The sequence below is a fragment of the Schistocerca americana genome, chromosome 2 (genome assembly GCF_021461395.2).
Source record: "Schistocerca americana isolate TAMUIC-IGC-003095 chromosome 2, iqSchAmer2.1, whole genome shotgun sequence".
Taxonomy (NCBI): Eukaryota; Metazoa; Arthropoda; class Insecta; order Orthoptera; family Acrididae; genus Schistocerca; species Schistocerca americana.
In genome coordinates, this window is record NC_060120.1 from 480,753,051 (window position 1) to 480,779,033 (window position 25,983).

Genomic DNA, 25,983 nt, shown 5'->3' on the forward strand with positions numbered 1-25,983 from the left:
ACCGTAGCGGTCCTGCGGTTCCAGACTGCAGCGCCTTTAACCGCACGGCCACTTCGGCCGGCGGTGAAACAAATGTCTCCACGCTGTCCCAATTATGGTGATTTTGCTTTTGGTTTCTCAGTCACGCCACTTCTTTCTCTTCTTTCATTACTTGTGTTTCTATCACATTCATCTTTCTCTCCCATTGCATCTAACATGTCAGTTGCCGCCTTCAGTTTAAATTTACTTGATTGTAATCTGCCTTTGTGCTTCTGCTTTTCAAGAACTGAAGTCAACTCCGCTTTTTTCCTACCGCAGGTAGTAATGCTTTCCACTATTTATGTTATAGTTAATTTTAATTGTTGTCTCTTAGGTTAAATGTAAATATTTTCATATGCTCTACGTCATTATGTGGACGTAATGTGAAATATATAGATTTCCTGGTTAGATGTAAGAGAGGATCTGGTGGTCCTAATCTTGCCAGAATAAATGAACAACTATCTCTGTCTTTTGCCTGACAGAAGCTCCTCAAGCTCATGCGGAATTTAACATAAAACATTCTTCTGTAATGTGTAAAAAAAAAAAAACAGTAGAATATGTGGTTTGTGGCAATAGGAACCATCAGGGGAAGAGGCCAAAAAAGTATTTCGCTAAAGCAGTGTTGTAGAAAGTTCACACAAACTTGCTGATTAACAGTGCCTTCGCTGACAGTCATGAAAGTACGTCACATAGCAAAACCGAATGTGTGGTGATGACGTAGAGCGAGTCATGGAACACTTGAGCTTTCATGTGTACATAGGGCCAAGGAGAGGAAAATGAGATGTTACCTTTTGCGACCTTACCAGGGCGGAACAGCCATACAGGATCTCATAGCCACCAACTGGAAGCATTAACTGTCAGAGGTACAGATAAGAAAATCCTGCAGGATAAACGTGACTGCTGTATGTAATTCCACTTAGTGTGTTTGAATGGCTAGAGTGCGTAGTTGCACGTGTGTTAGACTATTGGTCTTTGATGTTGCGAGTGCTAGATTTAGTGGTAGACTTTATCAGCTTTTCAGAGGGAATATATGATACAGTAGCAGGGATATCACAGAAAGCCTTGTTAGCTTCTGAATTGAAGTGGTAGTGAATCAGGGAGGTTCTGAAAGACTAGGATAAGTGGCAGAAAACCACATAGAAGATATATTGAGAAGAACAATCAGAATCACAAGCTGAATAACCACTAGCATAAATAGTATAAGATTAAATGACAGCAGAAGAGATATTAAAGGAACAGGAAAATGGGTAAGCGAATTGCGGGAGATATAAAAAAAGAAATTTGTACCCCTTGGAAACAGATGTTGAAAGGTGGCCACTGAGCCACAGCGCCAGAGATTGCGCCAAAGAGTTTTATTCCGCCGCCTCCACTGGCAGTGCTTGCGGAGATGTCGTAGTGAAGGGTGCTTGTCGAGAAGTCGTAGTGGAGAGTGCTTGTTGAGAGGTGGTAGAGAGTCGGTGTTGAGATGCTGTAGTAGGGAGTGCTTGTTCCGTGTTTTATGCAGTTGTTTGATGGGATAGACAGCAGATGTTGTTCTAATGGAGATATTGTAATGATCAGAGTGCTTTTCGTCAATATATATGAAGGTAAAAAAAAAAAAAATTCCCTTTTCTTTTTATTATTTCAATGTCTTAAATAATGCGTCATTACAGGTTCAGTCAACAAAGCATCTGGCTTGTGTTCTTGTATTAGAGTGTAATTCTGGTTTTCTTGCGCAATTATAGTATTTCTATTTTTTTTAATTACTTCAGTATAAATGGTATTTAAAATTTCTTGTCTTGTTGAAGAAGAACCGTGCCAGATGTGTACGTTGAATCACACTCCCACACACAGAACAATTACACTTGTGTTTTGGTTTCGTAGGTTTTATAGTTGCTGGGGACTTAATTAATTAATTGTGTTAACGAAAATTTTCTTTCATTCTTTGTTGTTATTCTATGCAGTCAGATTGCGTACAAATACTAGTCAGGGCCAACCGGTTACTAGACTGCGTAGCCGGACATACAGCGACTAAAAGTTAAAAATTATTTGCATTAAAATTTAATTAAGCCCCCATGCAATGTGCAGTACAGACGGGAATATTAGTTCGTGAACATCGAATGCAGAATCACGGGGTCCTGGGTCCGAATCCCTTCCGGGTAGGGGATTTTCTCTGCCCGGGGACTGGGTGTTTGTGTTGCCCCCGTTATTTCATCATCATAATTCGTAACAGTGGCCAGATTGGACTGAGTAAAAATTGGGACTTTGTACGGGCGCTGATGGCGGCGCAGTTCAGTAAGTGAAACTCTGAATTTCCCTGATAGTAATCGGATTGCTTCAGACTAGTGATAAGTAGCGTCAGAGTAGTGACTTCTTAGCTTTATGCCACAGATCAAAGCGACAGTTACGATATGAACTATCACATTAATCCAATTGTGGAAAAAGTTGATCGGGGTCCATAGCTTATCTACACTGGTGTCCTAAAGTAAAGCAACAAACCGCTGCTTCCCCGTCCTGTGTCTAATTCACGATTTAATCATACAAACTGTCAACAGATGTCCATACGACCGCGTTCTGCGCCGAAGATGGCCTTTCGGTCAATGGAAAACCACGTCAACGATAACGTCAGGGCACCTATCGAACGGAGTAGTGTTTGAGGGGTAGTACCACATCCACAATCGCTGTGTACATGGTCACAGACGGTGCAGTATGGCACAGAGAAGACTCCCAGACTCTCTGCGGTGGAGGGAGAATGGAAGCAGGACAGTCTCAAACTCATGTGGCCCGATTGCCTAACGTTAAACTTTCTGTTATTTCTTGGATTTGGCGACAGTTTATAGAGATCGAAAGTGTACCAGGAAGACCAGGTCAGGGCCGACCATTCGTGACATCGGAAAGATACGACCTTATTTGGTTGTAAGGGCAAGACGGTACCGCCTTAGTACTGCACAGCAAATGGTATCTGACCTCGCAGCATCCACTGGAAGAGTTGTAATCAGGCAAATGGTCTATAGAAGACTTCGACAGAGTGGCCTCTATTGTCGGACGCCTGCTATATGTATGCCTCTGGCGCGTCTTCACAGAAGGGAACCTATAGAGTGGAGTCATCAACATGCCACCTGGACAGTCGGAGAGTGTGTAACATAACAACGCAGTGCCCACATATAATTTTTTTCCTGCTTTATTAACTATGTACATTTAAGTGAAGCGTATAAATATGTTATGTATATTATTGTGATGTATATATGTTTTAATAATGTCCTGTGTGCAAAATAACAATGAAAGAGAATGTGAAGAATTGCAGCAGATGAACTTGCCAAGTCAGGGAATATAGTTATGTAAACCAAAGAGGTTGTTGTTATCATCGTACTGTCACTGGGTGCAGGGGCAGAGCGCAATCGGGCAGTGCCTGTCACGTGGGAAAGAGAGTCGGTTAGTAGCGAGTGAGCGGGTCGGATGCAAAGGAGGAATCCGGCGGCGAGAGGACGCAAGACTTGTTGCACTGCAAGATTCTGCGCACGGTATGGCCAGGTATAACGTGGAGAAGTAACTGGGTACAACACAAAGTATTAAGGTTAACTATTACTTACTCTGCCTCGTGATGACTGGGTGTTGTGTGATGTCCTTAGGTTAGTTAGGTTTAAGTAGTTCTAAGTTCTAGGGGATTGATGACATCAGCTGTTAAGTCCCATATTGCTCAGAGCCATTTGAACCATTTTTTTAACTAGTACTTAAGAAGAGCGCTGGGGGCCCAAAGTTAATTGCGGTGAAGAGGCTGTGGCCGCACACTGTCGTGGCATAATGGACCTCGCCGCACCGAACGCACCGCTAAGGAGTAAGACCTGACCAGCTTACCGCTTAGAATTGAAGAAGTTAGCGAATCGTCCAATAACAGATACTTTAGCAACTTATGTGTGTTAAGGTGTGTAATCCTCAGTAACAGCTACCTGACAGGATCCTCTCCGTATCCATAATGAACCGAGTGTGTTATTAATGAACTGAAAGTAAATGATAAAAAAGTGCAGTTAATTGAATTAATAGTTTAAATGAAAGTGACCAAAAAAGTTAGTTTTTTTTGGACTTGCTAATTAAGAGCTGATTATTGACAACTAATTTGACAAAGCAGTATAGTTAAGAATATTTCCTGCTCAGACAATTTTGTATGAGAAATAATTTACGAAACGAAAAGTAAGTTTTTGAACTCTGTAATTAAGTGTTGATTATTGACAAGTAATTTGGCAAAGCAGTATATTTAGCAATACTTCATATTCAAACAAATTTGTATGAGAAGTAATTTACGTAACAATAAGTCAAAGCAGCGAACTCCGTAATCATTTTAAAAACCAGTTGTTATTGTAGAACAGTCAATCTGAATACTAAAGTTATTCTTTTCGAAAAGTTTACCTTTTGCAAAACATCTTAAAAGCAGTTCAGTTGTTACGTAACTAGTAATTAATTTCATGAAGTAGTTGCAAGTTTGCTTTTGTTAATGACTGAAATTTTTCTTGGTAATCATTGTGTTTTGATAATGAGCGCGAGTCAGTGCCTTTGCGACTATCTGCGCCTGCCGAAATGCTACAATGGTAACTTAATTTAATTTCAAAGTCAAGAATTTTAATTGATTTCGCTTACACTAAGTGAGCTGGTGAACGTTCATTTATTGTACTTTCCAAACAGAGTCAAAATTAATTCATCATTTCGGATCAAAATTTCACTAGCTAGTTTCCGTATTATTTTGTACATTTTTTAATTCTGCCAATAGTTACTGCGCGAAGTAAATCGCACAATAACGATGAAGTTATGACAGCACCTGACTTCTTCCAGGTATTACTTTCACTTCGGATTCGATGCCTTATTCCAAATTAATCTCAAAGCATTAGCAACACTGTAATTCTTTAATCAGTCTACCACCCGGAGAGGAATGGGTTGAGGGGGGGGGGGGTGTTATAAGCGAGCCAATGTTCTTTTCACAAATGAGTCCCGACTTGGTCTGGAGAGTGATTCTCGACCGATTCGCATCTGAAGGGAATGTGTAACACAATTTGGGGACCCTAACATTGTGGAAAGAGACCGATATCTAGAAGGATCACTAATGGTGTGGGGACGGATTATGTTGACCACTCGAACACCTCTTCATGCAACTTTACGGGTTTAACTGCCATGAAGAGGTGTTGGGACCTCATGTACGGTTGTTGCGAGGTGCTGTGCTTCCAGACTTCGTACTGATGGACGATACTGCTCGACCTCGTTGAGAACGAGTGGATGATGTTTTCTTGGAAACGGAAGATACTGCAAGCTTGGTGTGGCTTGTTTGCTCTCCCGATTTGAATCCCACAGAGCATGTCTGGGATGCAATAGGGGGCACGGGATGCATCACGTCAACAACCAACAACCACTCTCCAAGACCTGCGAGCAGCTCCGCAGGAAGTATTGACATTATTGACTCAACAAGACGTAGATGACGTCATTCACAGCATGCCCCGTCGTTGTCAGGGCTGTATTGCTGCCAGAGGTGGTCACTGCCCATAGTGAGCACATTAACCAGTTGTCGCAATGTGTGTGCAAATCTGTTAAGTTGGAAACAGCGAAGAACATTTTCGTCTACTGTTATGCATGTTGCAGTTGTTTACGTTCTGTATTCTCTATATTGTTTGTACTTTGCTAGCAGTTGTTTATACTGTTTTGTGGCAAAATAAAAGCAAGCTTGCAAAATTTCCGTTTGTTGCTTTAATTTTGGACTCCAGTGTATTTCTTCGCCAAATATGGAACAATTATGTCGTACGAGGTCTTGCTTATGTTGTGCAGGCCTAGAGTGCATTGATCACAGTAAGAATATGCTTTCGCGGCTTCAAGACGCAAAGAAGAGAAGGGTATTGTAGCTGTGCAAGAGTCTGATTGGTAACAATTTTGCTTAAACCTGATTCGTCATTTATACACACATCAAAAAAGTTTTGCATGACCTTACTTCCGAGAGTTCCGGAACCTGTACGGAAAACTGAACAGAGATCAGCATAAACGTCATTTCCGCCCTTTTCAATGCTCATGAAAACAACATATTGCATGTTGTACCACCGCACAGCGAGACCTTCAGAGGTTGTAGTCCAGATTGCTGTACACACCGACACCTCCAATAGCCAGTAGCATGTCCTCTTGCATTGATGCATGTCTGTATTCGTCGTGGCATACTATCCACAAATTCATCAAGGCACTGTTGGTCCAGATTGTCCCACTCCTCAACGGCGATTCGGCCTAGATCCCTCAGAGTGGTTGGTGGGTCACGTCGTCCATAAACGGCCCTTTTCAATCTATCCGTCTGATTTATAGTGGCTTTTCCTGTCTGGTTTGAGTATATCGAATGACAAGCAAATAATAATAATTAATAATAATTATGTGATCAGTTTATACAAACTTTGCGCACTTGACAAGGGCTTTTTGCGTAACGTCTGTTCACTGTAAATTGGACCGTGAGTGGTTATTCTTTATCGGACTTCGTTGTTTGAATAATTCCAAAGCTTTGGTTCGGACTGGGCCTTTGATATAATTTGTAACACGAAACCTTTACCCTTGCCAAGACGCCGTCTAAATGGAACAATAGTTTGCACCATAAATGAAACACAAGATTAAATAATATCACTGTATTCACAAAATATTATACTAAATTAAATAACATAGACACTTACATTAATTCTGTTGCTGTGTGCAACTATGAGTACGACTAGTGGGATTGCGTCTCAGTATATATAATAAAGGCGGTGCTAAATAACTATCTGCAGAGATGGCAGATATGCGTCAGATCAGGACGGCTTCCAGAACAAAAAGGTGTCGTCATCTCGGCAAGACAACTGAAATGCGCAATTATTCTAATACTTCAGCGGTTGCGCGTTACAATCGATACAACCGCTTTTACTAATTAAGATCTTATATAATACTTTATTTATATTCTGAACTTATATCTAAGTTTTTGCTATATATCCACGCCCATCCTGTAAATGTGCCTATAAACCAGGCATGTTCGATAGGGTTCATGTCTGGAGAACATGCATGTCAAATGGACAGTGTCTGTGATACAATATACATCATCTATCTTCAGGAGTTCTGGGAACCGGAGTGGTGCAAAACCTGTTATGATGTGTGAATATTTAGAAGGTATCACTAAAAAATGGAATAAAATGTTCAAATGTTTTGTGAAATGCTTTTTCTTAAAGACAAAAATAGAATAGATTAAAGAAACAACTGACGTTATTTTGAATGATGCTTGAAATTACGTACAGCAGATGAGATGCTCGTAGGATAGTAGCATAAGGAGACCACTCAGCGAAATTTCACCAGACAGATATCCTCCATTACCCTTAAAATTCTGAGAATATAAGATCGTTCATCCACGAGACCAGAAAGCTGTAGATGTGGGTGATGATGTATATGCAGTGTTGCTTGACTTACGGAAAGTATTCGATCCAGTTGCTCACTGCGGCCTATTGACCAATATACGAGCGTATGAAATATCAAACCAACTGTGTGATTTGACTGAAGAGGTTTTCAGCAGATAGAACACGTTATTATGAACAGAGAGAACAGAAGTAAAAGTAACACGTGTTACAGCATCATTACTTTGACCTAGCAGGTAACGCCGGAAGTTCCATGAGGCTTTTCGTGGAAGATGCTGTTGTATACTGGGAAGTGGCGACGGTAGACAACTATAGCGAAATGCCGGAAGACCTTCGGAGTATCGACGCTTGATGCAGAGAGGCCCTGTTGACGCTCAACATAAACAAATGTACCGTATTACACGTACATAGACAGGAAGACCCAATTACTGTATGATGATAACATTGCACACAATGACTAGAAACAGTTATTTCCATAAAATATCTAAGAGTATACATACGGAGCGATTTGAAATGAAACGACCACATAAAATTACTCGTGAGTAAGGCAAATGCCAGCTAATCCTCAGGAAATGTAGTCCATCAACAAAGGAAGTAGCTTACAAAACACTCGTTTGACCAATAATTCAATACTGCTTGTGATTATGGGATCCACATGTTCACATGTGTGTGAATTCCTAAGGGGCCAAACTGCTGAGGTCATCGATCACTGGACTTACACACTACTTAAACTAACTTATGCTAAGAACAACACACACACTCATGCCCGAAGGAGGACTTGAACCTCCGGCGGGAGGGACCTCGCAATCCGTGACATGGTGCCTCAAACCAGCCACTCCGCGCTGCTTTATGGGGTCCGTACCAGATTGTACTGCTAGAGGAAGTGCAGAAGATTCAAAGAAGAGCAGCACGTTTCGTTACAGGTTGGTTTAGCGAGTGCGAAAGCGCCGCGGAGATGCTCAGCCACCTCCAGTGGCAGACGCTGCAAGAGAAGCGTTCGGCATCACGGTATGGTCTACCGTTAAGCTTCCAAGAACGATCGTTCTTAGAAGAGTCAACCAATATATTGCTCTCTCGCTAAAGACCATGTAGACAAAATTGGAGATATTGGAGCCCAGGCAGAGGCCTACCAGCAATCGTTCTTGCGACTGGAACCGGAAAAGGGGGAAGTGACACTGGTACAAAAAGTACCCTCCACCACATACCGTAAGGTGGCATGCGGAGTACAGACGTAGATGTTAAACAATCGACTTTAAATTCTCATCGGCACATAATTTGTTGTAAATGATTTGCTGATTTCGGGCATCATCCAAAGACGCTTCAAATTTTTCTGTAATCCATTTTATTTCTTGCTTTGAGGTTAATCATTTCACAAAACATGCAAACTTTTTTCAAAGTTTTTATATTCAATTTTTTTTAGAAATCATGAATATATCATATATTTAAATATCCATCGGTATTCAGTTGTTATTATAAAGAGTATATAGATCAAGAGAAAGCAGAGAAGTGTCAATTTATTCTGTGATTTGTTGTTTTTTGACACTTCATTTACATAGCTAGTATCAGCTGCTGGTGCAATATTTCAATTTTCGCCTCAGTCACTAAGTTTTTGTATGACCCGGATTTCTTTCAGGCAGTTATATCTTTCTTTGAACAACTAGACTTCTCACTGGTCAATATGATACTTCATTTGCCGTTTCCCCACTCTTAGTTTGGCTACGAAAAATTCGGAAAAAAAATCTACTGGGCAATTTTAGGGAGTCTTGTTTCTGCTCCGCTCAAACATTTGACCGAAACAGTAATATTATTTCTCATTCATGATGGAAATATATTAGATACAATAGCAGCCTAACAGACTTGATTTCTTTGACGATGTCCACAATGAAACTGTTATCAGTGACCATAAGGTAACAACGAATACTAAAGAACAACGGCAACTAAAAAAGGATGAATGATTTACATGTTTAGTGAACTACAGGAAGAGCCTGTAGTGTCATATCTCAATGATGAACGCGAAGTATTCGTCTCTGAACAGGTATGTAGTGGAACTATGGCTCAGTTTAGAAGAATCGCTGACCAAGTACTGGATATTTATGTACCTCATAGAACAGTTTGTGGTGGACGTAACCCTCCATAGACTATACTCATGTAATGAAACAAAGTAACAGCGACTACTGTACAATATGTGCACAACAAAGTATAGGGCTATATATAGAAAGACGCTAAATGAAAAGCGCTTGGGTGGCAGCAAGACAATGTGCGAACCCTTCGACGATTATCGTGTCAGAAATAGACAGAAAGACGTTAAATGAAAAGCGCTTGGGTGTGAAAACGACAGTGTGCGAATCCTTCTATGATTATCATGGTAGAATTAGACAGAAAGACGCCAAATGAAAAGCGCTTGGGTGTCAAAAGAACAATGTGCGAATCCTTGGACGATTATCGTGGCAGAATCTTATCGAAAGACCTCTCACAAAACCCAAAGTAATTCCGATCACATGTAAACGTTGGCAATGGTACCAATATTAGTATAATAATTAGCCATATTCACAAGTTAGTTTTCCATGACTGTAGTATAATAAATGATATATGTATTTGCAATAGCCAGTCAGTGTTTAAGATTATTAACTTTGTGACAATTTATTAACGACTCGTTTGGAGCCTCGAGTGCTCATCATCAGGCCTCAAAGCTTCAAGTCATTTAAATGTTTTTTGTGCCACTATTACTATTAACAACTGTATCGCTGATTTCTTGAGATCTGCAGTAGGTCCAGGTCACAAGTAACTGCTTGTATGCCCGTTGGTTGCGGCTGTGTTCAAGCTTCTGCCTACGTTTCTGCAGTACTTGTTGCACCTTTCACTTTCCTCATTGTTTATAAAGTGAGGCTAACGCAGCACGTTGTACTAATACATAATAACTGGTGGTTGATATGTTCGTTATAGACGATTAATGTGTTGTATGTAGGGCAGTTTTGCTAAACGGGTACAAACAGCAAGAAACAGTCCCTGGGAGGATAAGAAGCAAAAAAGGGCAAATGGATGTATGGCTGTAGGTGGATTTCTAGGAAACTTCGCTCACTTTAAGGTGGAGATAAAAGATCTTTGACAATGTAAGTTTCAGTGATTGGTAACAGCATGAGAACAGAAACAGACAAGTGAGAACTTTCTGTCTATGCTAGTGTTTCACTTCAAGAGCAGATACTCACAGAGGTGCAGTGTTGGCTGTAACAATCGTATTACAGCGAAACTCGATAGACGTGCTAATGCCTTAATGTGAAAGCGATTTACACTGTAAAAAATTTAGTTCCAATTTTGGCCACTTGATCCAAATCTGGCGCTGTGAACGCAAGAAAGAAGTAGAGACTTTTTTCCACGTGTAGTGGCTAGGAACGGGACACAGGGAGAAAAGGTCAGACAAGTGAGGAAGGCATAATATTGATTTTATTATTAACTTCCACTGACACAGTTTGTTCAATATGAGCACCAGCGACGTCGAGAAGATGTTGTGCAGCGCCAGTTTGCACCTGGTCACCAAAATTGGAACTTATTTTTTTCCAGTGTAAATCAATTACGACTTAACGCAGTAGTATGTCTACCACGTTTCGCTGCCGTTCGAGAATTACAGCCCACACTGGACCTTCGTGAGTAGCTGCACTTTAATTATAACCATCTGGTATTAGCCACAAACTCTTTGTACCGTCAAAGGCGTATCTTCCATCAGGAGAGACAGGGTCACACGCGAGAAATGCAGATATGCCTCGCCTGTGAGGCGTTATGGAAGGATAACTAGTCCCACGAGTCAGTCGCCAATAGTCGCCTCCAAAACGTTGAGGCTAAACCGGTGCTGTTGGTTCACTGCTACCTCACCATGGTGATTCTCTGTAACCCTCATATGGGTATTGTAAAGATTCAGGATACAGCTCTCTGTAAAGGTAGCTTCATCTGTGAATAGAATGGATGACAGAAATCCCAGCGCCGTAGTGCCTGTGTGACAAACGAGAGACGAAACTGTCGTCGCGAAGACACGACCGTAGATAACAAGGACTGCACGCACTGTAAGTAATATGGATACTGGCAGTTGTCGTGAAGAATGTTCCACACGTCGTTTGTCTTACCCCATGTTGGCGCGCCACCTGTCTGGTGCTGATACTGGAATCACTTTCAAAGATATTTTATCTCCACCTTCAGGTGAGTGTACCTCACTTATGTCCGTACGACCTTTTTTGGTCCTTATCCCCTTTTAGGGATCGTTTCCTGCAGTTTGTTTTCGTTTAGTAATATCACCTTTTATACAAGGACAATCACAATATAGACACCATGCCAAAATATTTCGGAAGTCAGAGATGTTAGCGTCCAGATCTTCATGTATGACACCGGACCCGAACAACAAAGGAAAATCCAGGAATACTGCTCTAGTTTAATTCTCGCACCACTGCGAAGAAGGGAGGTATAGATAATACTAGTAGTATCAGTGGCGTTAAGAAACAGCTGTAATTACTAGTTAGTCAATGCTACAGGCCCGATGGAATCCATATCTACACAGAATTTTCGTATGAGTTAGGCTCTATTTTTACCATAGTATAACGTAAAACCAGTACAGTAGAAGAAGAATGGGTAGCTTTGAGGGATGAAGTAGTGAAGGCAGCAGAGGATCAAGTAGGTAAAAAGAAGAGGGCTAGTAGAAATCCTTGGGTAACAGAAGAAATATTGAATTTAATTGATGAAAGGAGAAAACATAAAAATGCAGTAAGTGAAACAGGCAAAAAGGAATACAAACGTCTCAAAAATGAGATCGACAGGAAGTGCAAAATGGCTAAGCAGGGATGGCTAGAGGACAAATGTAAGGATGTAGAGGCCTATCTCACTAGGGGTAAGATAGATACCGCCTACAGGAAAATTAAAGAGACCTTTGGAGATAAGAGAACGACTTGTATGAATATCAAGAGCTCAGATGGAAACCCAGTGCTAAGCAAAGAAGGGAAAGCAGAAAGGTGGAAGGAGTATATAGAGGGTCTATACAAGGGCGATGTACTTGAGGACAATATTATGGAAATGGAAGAGGATGTAGATGAAGATGAAATGGGAGATACGATACTGCGTGAAGAGTTTGACAGAGCACTGAAAGACCTGAGTCGAAACAAGGCCCCCGGAGTAGACAATATTCCATTGGAACTACTGACGGCCGTGGGAGAGCCAGTCCTGACAAAACTCTACCATCTGGTGAGCAAGATGTATGAAACAGGCGAAATACCCTCAGACTTCAAGAAGAATATAATAATTCCAATCCCAAAGAAAGCAGGTGTTGACAGATGTGAAAATTACCGAACTATCAGCTTAATAAGTCACAGCTGCAAAATACTAACACGAATTCTTTACAGACGAATGGAAAAACTAGTAGAAGCCAACCTCGGGGAAGATCAGTTTGGATTCCGTAGAAACACTGGAACACGTGAGGCAATACTGACCTTACGACTTATCTTAGAAGCTAGATTAAGGAAAGGCAAACCTACGTTTCTAGCATTTGTAGACTTAGAGAAAGCTTTTGACAATGTTGACTGGAATACTCTCTTTCAAATTCTAAAGGTGGCAGGGGTAAAATACAGGGAGCGAAAGGCTATTTACAATTTGTACAGAAACCAGATGGCAGTTATAAGAGTCGAGGGACATGAAAGGGAAGCAGTGGTTGGGAAGGGAGTAAGACAGGGTTGTAGCCTCTCCCCGATGTTGTTCAATCTGTATATTGAGCAAGCAGTAAAGGAAACAAAAGAAAAATTCGGAGTAGGTATCAAAATTCATGGAGAAGAAATAAAAACTTTGAGGTTCGCCGATGACATTGTAATTCTGTCAGAGACAGCAAAGGACTTGGAAGAGCAGTTGAATGGAATGGACAGTGTCTTGAAAGGAGGATATAAGATGAACATCAACAAAAGCAAAACAAGGATAATGGAATGTAGTCTAATTAAGTCGGGTGATGCTGAGAGAATTAGATTAGGAAATGAGGCACTTAAAGTAGTAAAGGAGTTTTGCTATTTGGGGAGCAAAATAACTGATGATGGTCGAAGTAGAGAGGATATAAAATGTAGACTGGCAATGGCAAGGAAAGCGTTTCTGAAGAAGAGAAATTTGTTAACATCCAGTATTGATTTAAGTGTCAGGAAGTCATTTCTGAAAGTATTCGTATGGAGTGTAGCCATGTATGGAAGTGAAACATGGACGATAAATAGTTTAGACAAGAAGAGAATAGAAGCTTTCGAAATGTGGTGCTACAGAAGAATGCTGAAGATTAGATGGGTAGATCATGTAACTAATGAGGATGTATTGAATAGGATTGGGGAGAAGAGAAGTTTGTGGCACAACTTGACCAGAAGAAGGGATCGGTTGGTAGGGCATGTTCTGAGGCATCAAGGGATCACCAATTTAGTATTGGAGGGTAGCGTGGAGGGTAAAAATCGTAGAGGGAGACCACAAGATGAATACACTAAGCAGATTCAGAAGGATGTAGGTTGCAGTAGGTACTGGGAGATGAAAAAGCTTGCACAGGATAGAGTAGCATGGAAAGCTGCATCTAACCAGTCTCAGGACTGAAGACCACAACAACAACAACCGTAAAACCCTCGAGCAGAAAATTTACCCACTTGTTGGAAGAAAGCGCAGGTCACAATCGTCCGCAAGAAGGGTGGCAAAAATGATCCATAAAATTACCACTTAATGTTTTCAGCATCTGTCTTTAGATATGTCAAACAGAATGACCTCCTCCATGCCAAACAGCATCAAATGAAATCTGTGATTGGAAGGGACGAATCAGCATGTTCTCTTGAATAGAGAGTCTTCTCTTGGATAGAGTGTCATCAGGTGTGACACAGTAAAGTGTTTCGGGATTCTGCTGGTCGTGCTGCATATTAATGACCCGACAGATAATATGAGTAGTAACCTCGGACTTCTGCAACTGATCCAGTTATCTATAAGGAGCGATCAAAAAGTTTCGGTTTGAGGGCGTTACTGCAGCGTACATGCAACGTAGTCCGACCCCGATGCGGGTATATAAGCACAGATATGTAGGCAAGGAGTTAAGTGTCTTTCCGACGTGCGTGCGGTAAATGAGGAAACGAGGAATTTGGCGACGTTGTTACCAAATACATGCAAGCAGGACCAACATGCTGTTAGTATATTCATGGCTGAACATCAATAGACCTCCACTGGAGAGTGAAGAATGTGTGTGGGACAGCTTGTGTGTCGAAAACCACGGTTGTGGAGTGGTGTGCCAAGTCCCGTGATGCTGCTTCTTGATAACTCACGTCCACTTATCGCAAATGTTGTTACGCAAAAGTTACGCCAACTAAAATGGGAGACATTCGAGCACATTCCCTGTAGTTCTATTTTCTTCCCATGCGATTATCACGCGAAGAACAAGTCAAAGTCGTATTTGAGAATAGAGTGGTAGTTTCGAAATGCGATAGATTAAAACAGAAACATAAGTTACCGCGTCTACATAGGATTTATTAATAACCAAAATCGGCATAACCATCAAATTACAGTCACGTGCAGCCATGTTGTAACGTCCGTTAATGACGCCATCTCATGTAAGTTTTTCAGTAGAGCAAACTTCTATAACGCTGCCTTGATCGTGTTGGACACCAATGAAACAAGCGGCACAACATAGCTTTCTGCTGTTTCTTACAACAGGACACTCGCTTTTCGGCAACGATCGGAATTTTACTAGCGTACGACGTTGGAATTACTGTCGTCGACAGCCGAGCTGTATGAAGTTAAATGGGAATTAAAGGTAAAGCTCTCGTCTAATCGAAGGTTGGCTTGAACAGTATTTTACTTAGCATTGTTCTATTGGATGTGATATGCCGCCAATGCCTTCTACATCTACATGGATACTCTGCAAATCACTCTCAAGTGCCTGGCAGAGGGTTCATCGAACTACCTTCACAATAATTCTCTATTACGATTATTCTAATCTCAAACAGCACGCGGAGAAAACGAACACCTATATCCTTCCGTGCGAGCTCTGATTTCCATTATTTTATTAGTTTCTGCCTATTTAGGTCTGCGGCAACAACATATTTTCGCATTCAGAGGAGAAAGCTGGTGAATGAAATTTTGTGAGAAGGTTCCGCAGCAACGAAAATCGCCTTTGTTTTAACGATGTTCACCCCAAATCCTGTAACATGTCAATGACACTCTTTCCCCTGCTTCTCGATAATACAAAACGTGCTGCTGTTCTTCGAACTTTCTCGATGTACTCCGTCAATTGTGCCTGGTAACGATTCCAATCCGCGCAGCAGTACTCCAAAAGAGGACGGACAAGCATAGTGTAGGCAGCCTCTTTAGTAGATCTGTTGCATCTCTTAAGTGTTCTGCCAATAAAAAGCAGTCTTTGATTAGCCTTCCCCACAACATTTTCTATGTGTTCTTTCCAATTTAAGTTGTTCGCAATTGTAATTCATAGGTATATAGTTGAACTTACGGCCTTGACTGATTGATCGTGTAACCGAAGTTTAACGGATTTCCTTTAGCACTCATGTGGATGACCTCACACTTTTCATTATTTATGATCAATTGTAAATTTTCGTATCACATAGATATCTTTTTTAAATCATTTTGCAATTTGTTTTGATCTTCTGATGATTTTACTAGGCGATTGACGACAGCATCATCGGCAAACAATCTACGACGACTGCTCAGATCGTTTCCTAAACCTTTTACATAGATAAGGAACAGCCTATAAGACTATCTTGGGGAAAGCCAGAAATCACTCTGTTTTATTCGAAGTCTTTCCGTCAATTACTACGATCTGTGACCTCTCTGACTGGAAATTACGAATCCAGATGATGATGATGATGATGATGATGATGATGTTTTGGTTTGTGGGGCGCTCAACTGCGCGGTTATCAGCGCCCGTACAAATTCCTAATCTTTGCTCTGTCCAATCTCGCCACTTTCATGAATGATGAGTCAGGGATTTTTCACCTGCCTCGAGATGACTGGGTGTTTGTGTTGTCCTCATCATTTCATCATCATTCATGAAAGTGGCGAGATTGGACAGAGCAAAGATTAGGAATTTGTACGTGCGCTGATAACCGCGCAGTTGACCGCCCCACAAACCAAAACATCATCATCATCATCATCATCATCATCTGGATTCGTGATTTCCAGTCAGAGAGGTCACAATTCCAGCCGCATAGCTGATGGTACTCCATAAGCACGCGATTTGACTGCAAGCTGCTTTTGAGGTACGGTGTCAAAAGGCTTCTGGCAATCTAGAAATCCCTTGTCAATAGCACTCAACACTTCGTGTGATTAAAGAGCTAGTTGTGTTTTACAAGAACGATGTTTTCTAAATCCGTGTTGAATGTGTGTCAATAGACCGTTCTCTTCGAGATAATTCATAATGTTCGAATGCAATGTACGTTCAAAAATCCTGCTGCGAATCGACGTTAATGATATGGGCCCGTAGTTTAGTGGATCACTCCTTCTGCATTCTTGAATATTGGTGTGACCTATTAAACTTTCCAGTCTTTAGGTACGGATCTTTCGTATAACGAGCGGTTGTGTATTATTGTCAAGTATGGAGCTATTGCATCAGCGTACTCTGAAAAGAAGCTAATTGCTATTCAGTCTGGACCGGAAGACTTGCTTTTATTAAGTGATTTAAGTTGTTTCACTACTCCGAGGATATCTAGTCTACTTCTAAGTTACATTGGCTGCTGTTCTTGATTCGAATTCTGAAATATTTACTTCGTCTTCTTTGATGAAGGAATTTCGGAAGGCTGTGTTTAGTAACTCTGCTTTGACAGCACTGTCACCGATATTATTTCCATTGATGTTGCGCAGAGAAGGCATTGACTGTGTCTTGCCACTGTCATATTTTACATATAACCAGAATCTCTGGATTTTCTGCCAGGTTTCGAGACAAAGTTTAGTTGTGGAAACTATTATCAGCATCTCGCATTGAATTCCGCCCTAAATTTGGAGCTTCTGTAAAAGATCGGCAATCCTGGAAATTTTTGCGTTCGTTTAAATTTGGCATGTTTTCTTCGTTGTTTCTGCAACAGTGTTCTGACCCGTTTTGCGTACCAAAAAATGGTTCAATTGGCTCTAAGCACTAAGGGACGTAACATCTGAGGTCATCAGTCCCCTAGACTTAGAACTACTTAAACCTAACTAACCTAAGGACATCACACACATCCATGCCCGAGACAGGATTCGAACCTGCGACCGTAGCAGCAGCACGGTTCCGGACTGAAGCGCCTACAACCAGTCACAGCGGCCGGCGTTTTGTGTACCAAGGGCGATCAGCTCCGTCGTTTGTTAATTTATTTGGTACAAATCTCTCAATTGCTGTCAATACTATTTCTTTGAATTAAAGCCACATCTGATAAACACCCACATTGTGAATTTGGAAGGAGTGCAGATTGTCTCTCAAGAAGGCGTCAAGTGAATTTTATCTGCATTTTTGAATAGGTATATTTTTCGTTTATTTTTAGCAGATTTTGGAGTTACAATCTTCAATGCCGCTACGGCAACCCCGTGTTCACTTATACCTGTACCGATTTTGATGCTCGTTATTATCTCAGGATTATTTGTTGCTAAGATGTCAAGTGTGGTTTTCGCTACCGTTTACTGTTCTTGTGGGCTCATGAACTAACTGCTCGAAATAATTTTCAGAGAATGCATTTAGCACAATTTAGGATGATATTTTATGCGTAGCTCCGGATTTAAACATGTATTTTCGCCAACATATCATCGGTAAATTGAAGTCGCCACCAAATTTGATCCTTTTAGCAATTGTATGATCTGCATTCGGTAGGTAAAAGGATCCAATTACTATTTTTCCGGTTGCCAAGAAAGACCTCTACCCATACCAACCCACAGGAACTATATACTTCAGTTTCACGACAAGATAAACTACTTCCAACAGCAATAGCATCAGTGCTTTCTGTTAGCGCTTGAAGCTCAGGTACTTTCCCAACACAGTCATGACAATTTACAACTCTTATACCGACGGTTCCCGTATCTATGTTCTTGTTGTGTTCAACCTGCACCCTTTGATTCAAACTTCTTTTGTGTTCCTCCGAGACCCTCTAACATAAAAAAAAAAAACCGTCCAGTCCACACCACACAGCCTCTGCAATACATGTAGCTGCCTCCTGCGTGTAGTTTGGATTCCGTAGAATTATTGGAACATGCGAGGCAATACTGACCCTACGACTTATCTTAGAGGAGAGGTTAAGGAAAGGCAAACCTACGTTTCTAGCTTTTGTAGACTTAGAGAAAGATTTTGACAATGTTGACTGGAATACACTAATTCTGAAGGTGGCAGGAGTAAAATACTGGGAGCGAAAGGCTATTTACAATTTGTACAGAAACCAGATGACAGTTACAAGAGTCGAGAAGCACGAAAGGGAAGCAGTGGTTCAGAAGGGAGTGAGACAGGGTTGTAGCCTATCCCTGATGTTATTCAATCTGTATATTGGGCAAACAGTAAAGGAAAAAAAAGAAAATTTGGAGTAGGAGCCAAAATCCCTGGAGAAGAAATAAAAACTTTGAGATTTGCCAGCGATATTGCAATTCTGTCAGAGACAGCAAAGGACCTGGAAGAGCCGCTGAACGGAATGGACAGTGTCTCGAAAGAAGGGTATAAGATGAACATCAACAAAAGCAAAACGAAGATAATGGAATACAGTCGAATTAAACAGGTAATGCTGAGGAAAGTAGTAGATGAGTTTTGCTATTTGGGCAGCAAAATAACTGATGATGGTCGAAGTAGAGAGGATATAAAATGTAGAGTGGCAATGGCAAGGAAAGAGTTTCTCAAGAAGAGAAATTTGTTAACATCGAGTACTGGTTTAAGTGTCAGGAAGTCGTTTCTGAAAGTATTTGTATGGAATGTAGCCATGTATGGAAGTGAAACATGGACGATAAATAGTTTGGACAAGATGAGAATAAAAGGTTTCGATATGTGATGTTACAGAAGAATGCTGAAAGTGGTTAGGTAGATCACATAACTAATGAGGAGGTACTGAATAGAATTGGGGAGAAGAGGAATTTATGGCACAACTTTGAAACGTCCCCTTTTGACAATTATACATGACTGTGCTTAACCTGACACACAATATTTTGTTAGCGCAACGCAATCTGACTTTCAAAAATCTCTACAAAAGAATGGCCCTGACTAACATTAAACTATACCTTTCACAAATCACTTACCTCACAAAAATCTTCGCTGCTCAAGCTACTGCAATACAGCGAGCGCCACTACTGCCAGCTAAATAAAAGATTCAAACTATGTAAGGCACTAACTACTGATAGGGATAGTTAGCAAATGAAAGATATTAGTAGAGAACAAACAATGTATTTACCTTGATATCATCATATATAAATATAGCAGTTCATGACAAATTACAAATCTCAGCCATCTCTCTCCCCACATCCACCACTGCTGGCGGCTCACCTCCAACTGCGCAACGCTACGCGCTGTTCACAGCCAGCTGCCTAACACTACAATGGCGAGTATTACAACAATGCAAAGCAGCCACAGACTGCACACAGCACAGCCAGTGATTTTCATACAGAGGTGGCGTTGCCAATAAAAAAACATAAACAGCCTACTTACATAGAGAAAACATAAACAGCCTACTTACATAGAGAAAACATAAACAGCCTACTTACATAGAGAAAACATAAACAGTCTACTTAACGTTGCCAACAAGAAAACATAAACAGCCTACTTACATAGATGAAACGTCCCCTTTTGACAATTATACATGACTGTGCTTAACCTGACACACAATATTTTGTTAGCGCAACGCAATCTGACTTTCAAAAATCTCTACAAAAGAATGGCCCTGACTAACATTAAACTATACCTTTCACAAAACACTTACCTCACAAAAATCTTCGCTGCTCAAGCTACTGCAATACAGCGAGCGCCACTACTGCCAGCTAAATAAAAGATTCAAACTATGTAAGGCACTAACTACTGATAGGGATAGTTAGCAAATGAAAGATATTAGTAGAGAACAAACAATGTATTTACCTTGATATCATCATATATAAATATAGCAGTTCATGACAAATTACAAATCTCAGCCATCTCTCTCCCCACATCCACCACTGCTGGCGGCTCACCTCCAACTGCGCAACGCTACGCGCTGTTCACAGCCAGCTGCCTAACACTACAATGGCGAGTATTACAACAATGCAAAGCAGCCACAGACTGCACACAGCACAGCCAGTGATTTTCATACAGAGGTGGCGTTACCAATAAAAAAACATAAACAGCCTACTTACATAGAGAAAACATAATCAGCCTACTTACATAGAGAAAACATAAACAGCCTACTTACATAGAGAAAACATAAACAGTCTACTTAACGTTGCCAACAAGAAAACATAAACAGCCTACTTACATAGATGAAACGTCCCCTTTTGACAATTATACATGACTGTGCTTAACCTGACACACAATATTTTGTTAGCGCAACGCAATCTGACTTTCAAAAAGCTCTACAAAAGAATGGCCCTGACTAACATTAAACTATACCTTTCACAAATCACTTAACTCACAAAAATCTTCGCTGCTCAAGCTACTGCAATACAGCGAGCGCCACTACTGCCAGCTAAATAAAAGATTCAAACTATGGAAGGCACTAACTACTGATAGGGATAGTTAGCAAATGAAAGATATTAGTAGAGAACAAACAATGTATTTACCTTGATATCATCATATATAAATATAGCAGTTCATGACAAATTACAAATCTCAGCCATCTCTCTCCCCACATCCACCACTGCTGGCGGCTCACCTCCAACTGCGCAACGCTACGCGCTGTTCACAGCCAGCTGTCTAACACTACAATGGCGAGTATTACAACAATGCAAAGCAGCCACAGACTGCACACAGCACAGCCAGTGATTTTCATACAGAGGTGGCGTTACCAATAAAAAAACATAAACAGCCTACTTACATAGAGAAAACATAAACAGCCTACTTACATAGAGAAAACATAAACAGCCTACTTACATAGAGAAAACATAAACAGTCTACTTAACGTTGCCAACAAGAAAACATAAACAGCCTACTTACATAGCCCCCATGCTCCCCACAAAAAATTTTACAAATTTTTTTTTGGGTAGTGGCCAATAATGATTTGATAAAATTTTTCATAATTACAATAACAAAGAAATCAAATGCACACACTTATTGATACAATGTTGGTCAAAAGCTAAAATTATCTCACAGTCCATAAAGATAGTCCTGATCATTCATCATAACAGTAATTACAGGTTTTTTTTCACAAAGTCTCATTAGTAAAAGAAATTGCACACAGAAGTAGTGGATTTCCATGCAGTCTTGAAGAAGTAGTGTTGTCCTTCCAACGGAAAGACAGTGCTGACTCTCAACATGCTGACAGGTAATGGGCCACAACAGAGCAAACCCACTGCAGAGTCAGTCGAAGTTTTGATGAATATTGGTAGGTAGGTCATCACAGAGCAGAGCCACCGTAGTCCTGGTAGAGATTACGATATTGGTGGGCCACCAGAGGTGCAGACCCACTGTAGTCCTTGTAGAGATGGCCAGCAGCCATCTGTTGAGATTGTGCAGGTGCACATTCACCATCGAAGAGTCTTGCAGAGAATATAGCAAGTCCATAAACCACCACTTGTGCACTCACAAAGTTTTTGGAATTGTCCTTAGAACCAACAATGCTGTTATCCAGTCCCTTGCTGAATTAGTAACACACGTGCAAACACTAACAGTCCCTATGTCTCACATATTGTCCATATACTATGACCAACAGAAACGTGTGCAGTGAAAGGAATGCTTACAAGTTACTTAATTTGATGAACTGGTGTCAATTACAATATTATAACATGAGAATACAATTACAAAGGTACAAAATACATCATTAAAGAACATAACAATACAGATAACATTTGTAGTAAAACAGGCGTTACAAAAGAATAGAAATAGACATATACGTCAGTGTTACAGGAATTATGACATAAGTAAATACATAAAGATCACAAGAACTTTTGAAACATCACCTTCACATGTGAGCAACAAACCAGAATAAATAATGTCTAAGCATATTTACAAGGTAAATAACATATTATTAATGCAAATTATATTTGAGGATAACAGTATTCCTCATCATAGTGAATGTAGCTTAATATTAAAAGAAGAAAAAATTCTATGAAACTACGCAGAGACAGGAAGAAAACAAATACACAAGGGTACACAAATATATAGTGGGATAACACCAATAGGAAAGGACAGGGTTCGTTTTCAGTGTAACATTTGGTACTGCAGTCCATCCCAAAACTTCATATATCTTTCCTCTTATTTCATCCTTTGTTTCCACCAAAAAAATTCTATCTAAGCATGCTTTCTGTGTTTATATGTTCACACATTTCTTACCTCATTTTTATTTTCCATTATCTTACCTCATCATTTATTTCCAAGAAAATCTTACCTAAAATACTTTTTTTTTTTTTTTATGCCAAACCATTTTCTTATAGCGTCTAAATGCATTTCTTCCAATTCATCATAGTTAGTTTCTTATATAGTCTACCCCTCTTAAGCTAACTTAAATCTACTGAGCTCAGATGCTAAACTAAGGGATGAGGCAATGCAGCAGCACAAAATAAGTAACACAAACAGCAATGATAAAAAATACAAAAGGCAAAGCAAGCAGCATAAATTACAACTGATATAATGCAATGAGCAGCAAAAATAAAAATAAATCAATAGTAAAACTAGCTTAACAGAGTAATACAAAGTGAAATTTAGTAGCATTATGCCTGGCAAATAGCAGCAGAAATAACTTATATCTAAACATGACATAGCTCAAGCAGAAAAGATATTACGGTAAAAACAACAATGCAGATAAGGGAAGTGTATATTCACATCTTAATGTCTATGTAATTAAAGTGGTGCACCACAAGAAGTTATTCTACCAAAAAGTTACCAATTACTTGAAAAGAAAATTATGAATGCAGTTCCTGTGAAGGTAAATGTCATTTTGTGCTCCCTCATTTTTTTTTGAAAAAAATTATTATTTACTCGATCTGTAGACAGAAAATATTTATATTAGTACATCTACAAAATTTTATTTTAACCATTGCTGCAGTGCAGCTAGAAACTAGATATCAAATGAAATAAGCAACTACGAAAAGCAAAGTATAAAAATATCATTCAGTAGTCATGTGACATTTCATAAGTTAGTAGAAACTCTCTCAACTCTCGTAGAAAGACGCTTGTCATAATCAGGTGTGCAGATGTAAAAATATTTCTCGTCATTTCATTAGGCATTTCAGTAAATATCGTAAATTAAGAGCTAGTGTAATCATATGTTTTCAAGTTCGACCGTGTCGTTTTTGCGATGCTTTCTACAAAGGAATGTCAGAAGCGAGGTTAATGGCGTCCCCTTTTTTTTCTACCTGTGCCGCTGAAAAGCGCTCGCAATAATGGCTTTTCCTCCAGGCAACTGGCACACCTGGCCGCTCGCAACGCATTACGTCACGGTCACTTACCTTTCTTACCGACATATTTACGACAGCAGTTTCCGCTACAGTGACAGTCTCATATACACATTTCACAGGTCGAAAATTTGCGTAACAAATGTGTAGAAACAAAATCTTGTAAATATAACAGTGTCCAAAAAAAATTCGTCAGCATTGTGATACAGTCACACATTTACACACATTTAATAACTCTTAAAGTACGATTCTTGGTTTCCAACATACTTCTTATTCCTCATATACGGTAGCATCATCTTATTGATCATAAACATATCTCAACAGCATAATACACATTGTCGTCATAATAATAACATCATAACACCTCAGTCAAATCTCAAAATCGTCGTAGCTTCCTCCAATAATTTCAAAACCTAAAAAAATTCTCTGCTCATTTCAATAGTGTCATCTACCTCAAACGTACTTTAAAATCATGCTCCCTTACCAAATATATCATTCAAAGCTCTCATAGTATCACAATGGTTCCGAAAAAATATGAGCATTTCACAAAGTACAGACAAAATACAATTTCATAAGTGTGAAGTTATCCAACTGTGTAATTGCGTAAACATCTGTCACTGATGTAATAAAAAAAGTTTATCTCTCAGTTACATGATCAGATAGCTGTGTAATTTGTGTGTTAGAGAAATATGGTACCGATGTGTAAAGTTGTATAAGCAAATACCATATTAGCTAGGGTTCCTTGTGGTTGCCACACACATGGTACACAAAGTAAGCGTGTACCCCCCTGAGGATTAATGTAATTATACCCTCAGGTGTTACAGATTACAGCAATGGAATGAAATGTATCACGGAAAACCTTTGTATCATTGTACTCCAAATATCTTTAAAAATAAATATTTTAAGTACATAATCAATCACTCAAATACGTGTCCTGTAGCGCTAAATGTGCGTCTTGTTGCAACATAATCTCTGTGGAAGTCTCGTAGTTATCGTCCTCCGAAAGCTAAGTTCTGCAGAAGTCAATGTACTTACCCCATCAGAAACGAAAGTGAAATGCTTTGTGTATAGATATCATAATTATTATGTACATTGCTGTGATCAAGAAAATACTATACTGTAAAGTATTGTTGTGCTAAGAAAAAGGGCCTCACATTGTAGCTTACTACTAAAACATGTTTTGCTTTCCAGAAGAATTCAGAAAAACTGTGCGGATATAAAACAGAAACACTGCAAAAGCAACATTGTAAATTGTCACTCATTAGTAGCATCATGATAAAATCGTGTATCTGTCACATAAACTAACCACTGTGTCGTCTGGTATCTCACAGAAAGTACTTTAAACCCAGAATGTATTTTCAGGTCAACCAAAATGTTGCCTTAAAATCTCATTAGCAGTACTGGTAAATGTTCTAAGTATGTGAGCCTTATAGTCGTTACGTAATCGTGCAACAAACAAGCAAGAATGTACAAATACAACACTGTGTCGTCTGTTCACTATAACAATGCATTCGTAATTTCTGTTATAAAATGTTCCCTAGGTTCTAGACTGGATATTGTACTTCAAACATTGTTGTATGTTAACAGTTTCTTAAGCATACTAGTAACGTGAAGTGAAACGTTTTATGGCAAAGACAAAGTTAAAAAGCAGATTATCTCTCAATAAATGGTTTTACATGTGAAATGTGGTGTAAACTTTTACTCTTCCTAGTGCACAGAGTTTCAACTTCAAAGCAATTATCATGTTGTATACATCGGTAAAGAATGCTAAAATTTTTCTCCAGGCTAGCGTCTTATGTTATTTTTCTCGGAGCCAGCGGGCGCACGCGGCTGCCTGCTGTGCGAGTCATTGTCTGTCTCTTTGTTGGCGCGCGCCGTTATTGGGATTAGGAGACCTAACTTCTACAAATTCACTCTGACGAGAAGGCCCTGCCCTGTTTAAATCCCGCCAGTTCTGATGCAATTCAGGTCTGTCGTTACGATCACATCGTCTGTCGTCATGTCGATAGTTCCTGTAGTTTCTTTCTTGTCGGTTAAGTGGTGGAGAATTTCTCCCTGAATCGTAACTGCGCGCTGGACCGTTGCGTCTAAAGTTATTCTGTCTCCC